We start from the raw sequence: 3,179 nt of genomic DNA, 5'->3' as shown, positions 1-3,179 counted from the left end.
TGTTATGACTTCAATATGTTAATTTTGGGAAACAATTCAGTCTTAACAACTTAGTCCTCTGGACCCCCTATATTCACATTCTTCAAGTAAAAAATACATTCACCCCAAATTAACAGCAGCAAAAGTCTTAGCCCATTTCAACTTCGTCTCTACATTCAAAATCTCACCTAAGTTTCATCTAAGTCGAGTGTGGATGAGACTAGAAGTGCATTTCATCCTTTCCAGCTGTGAACCTGTGAATCAGACAAGTTATTTGCTTCCAAAATACAATGATGGGACAGGCAGAGAATTCACATTCCCATTCTAAAAGTGGAAAGGATTGATTGGTCCCAAGCAAGTTTAAAACATTACAAGGCAAATTCTATTAGTTTTTAAGCCATGAGAATGGTCTCTGGTTGTATCTTCTGCCCTCTGGTCTGGCTGGTGTGGTAGAGGTGTATGTGGCCCACTGAAACCATGGAAGAACCATACTGGCTCCCCAGACTTACTGTCTGGGCCTGTTTTGGAAATGGCAGACCTGCTGGTCTCTGTTTCACCTTTGGGGTCATTCTTCCCTCTTCTTGATGGATAGTGTAGTCAGATAGTTAGCTCTATTCCCCCGTCTTGTAGAATCCCAGAAGTCTAACAGCCTGCCTTCATTTTGTCCCATCTGTGTCACCTTTAGTTCTACATCTGAGATGGTTGATTGCTTCCAAACTTAACTCTTTATTAAACCATGTCTAACTACACCATAGTATTCTTTCCAGAACATGCTTCTCATTTTCTGCAGCATAGATATCCATAGGCTGAGAATTTTCCAAACCTCCAAATTCTAGTTCGCAGAATTTTGTTTAACAGTTCCTTCAATTTATCTTTCTACTCTCACATTTTACTGTAAGGAGGGAGAAACCAGGTTGCATCTGTAACACTTTGCTTAGAAATCTCCTTAGCTAAAAATTTGTTGCTTATGTCACAATTTCTACTTTCTATAAACACTGAAACACAGGCCAGGTTCTTTGCCACTTTATAACAAGGATTGTCTTTCCTCCAATTTCCAGTAATATGTTCTTTATTTCTGAGACTGCACCAGAATCACTTTTAATGTCCATATTCCTATCAACAGTCTCTTTTAGGCAATTAAGGCTTTTTATAACAAGTGCCTCAAACCTCTTCCAGCCTCTGCCCATCACCCAGTTCCAAAACTATTCCATATTATCAGATATTACCCTCAGTGCCAAAATTGTATTTGTTTGCTAAGACTGCCATTACAATACCAGAGGTTGGAATGACTAAGTGACAGAAATTTATTTTCTCAGTTATGGAGGCTGCAAGTCCATTAAGGTGTTGACAGGGTTGTTTTCTATTTAAGTGTCTCTCCTTGGCTTGCAGATGGCTGCCTTCTTGCTGAGTCATTATGCAGGCTTTCTTCTGTACATGTGCTGGAGAGAGAAAGTGAGCTCTGGTATCTCTTACTCTTATAAGATACCAGCCCTATTGGATAAATATCTCATCCTATGCCACTGTTTAATCTTAATTACATCCTTATAAGCCCTATGTCCAAATACTGGAGAGTTAGGGGTTCCCAGCCTGAGATGCTTGCACTGGCACTTCCCATCCTGAGACGCTTGTATGCACCCTGACCATGGCCAGTGAGGGCTGGGTATCAAGGCTTAGGCTTCAGAGGTCAGACTCCAGGGAGAAGGCTGGGGTTGACTACCATGAAGACAGTCTGAGGGGGGCTAGTACAGCACATTTGAGGAAGTCTAGGAAAAGGCTTGGCCTGCCAGAGAGGCAAGAGATCACTGTTTTTCAGTTTAGTTCAGTCACTCCGTTGTGTCTGACTCTTTGTGACCCCATGGATTGCAGCACACCAGGCTTCTCTGTCCACCACCAACTCCTGGAGCTTGCTCAAACTCATATCCATTGTGTCGGTGATGCCATCCAACCATCTCATCTTCTGTCATCCTCTTCTCCTCCTGCTTTCAATCTTTCCCAGCATCAGGGTCTATTCTAATGAGTCAGCTGTTCACATCAGGCAGCCAAAGTATTGGAGAAACATGCAACAGATGAAGGAGCATGGTAAAAGCCCACCAGACCAAACAGATGAAGAGGAACTAGGCAGTCTACCTGAAAAAGAATTCAGAGTAATGATAGTAAAGATGATCCAAAGTCTTGGTTTAAAATGGAGACACTGTGATGGGTTGAAGAGATACAAGACATGTTTAGAAAGGACCTAGAAGAAACAACAGACAATCAGCAATGAACAACAAAATGACTGAAATAAAAAAATATATTAGAGGGAACTAATAGCAGAATGTGGCAGAAGAATGGTGAAGTGACCTGAAAGAGAATGATGGAAATAACTGAAACAGAATAGAATAAAGAAAAAAGAATGAAAAAAAAAATGAGAATAGTCTCAGAGACCTCTGGGACAACATTAAGTACACCAATATTCAAATTATAGGGGTCCCAGAAAGAGAGAAAAAGGGTATGAGAAAATATTTGAGGGATTAGAGTTGAAAATTTATCTAACATAAGAAAGGAAACAGCCAGCTTAAGTCCAGGAAACCCAGAGAGTCCTGGGTTTCCCAGTCAAAGGGTATACCCAAGGAGACACATGCCAAGACACATATTAATCAAACTAACAAAAATTAAATGCAAAAATGTTAAAAATCAGCAAGAGAAATAAAAACTAGCATACAAGGGAATGCCCATAAGGTTAATAGCTGATATTTCAGCAGAAACTATTCAAGTCAAAAGGGGTGTACTTAGAGTGATGAAATGAAAATGCCTACAACCAAGATTACCCAGCAAGGATTTTGTTTGGATTTGATGGAGAAATCAAAAGCTTTACAGACAATCAAAAATTAAGAGAATTCAGCACCACAAAACCAGCTTTACAACAAATGCTAGAGGAACTTCTCTAGGTGGGACACATAATAGAAAAGACCTACAAAAACAAACACAAACAATAAAGTAAATGCTAATAGGATCATACATATCAAGAATTCCGTAAACATAAATGGATTAAATGTTCCAACCAAAAGACACAGACTGGCTGAATGAATACAAAAACAAGACTCCCATATATGCTGTCTATAAGAGACCCATTTCAGAGCTAGGGACCCATGCAGACTGAAAGTGAGGGACTGGAAAAAGATATTCCATGCAAACGGAAGTCAAATAAGAGTAGCGATACT

This window comes from Ovis canadensis, chromosome 2, assembly GCF_042477335.2.
Source record: "Ovis canadensis isolate MfBH-ARS-UI-01 breed Bighorn chromosome 2, ARS-UI_OviCan_v2, whole genome shotgun sequence".
In the NCBI taxonomy this organism is placed as follows: Eukaryota; Metazoa; Chordata; class Mammalia; order Artiodactyla; family Bovidae; genus Ovis; species Ovis canadensis.
The sequence above is the reverse complement of the archived record's forward strand: the minus strand, read 5'-3'. Positions refer to the sequence as shown.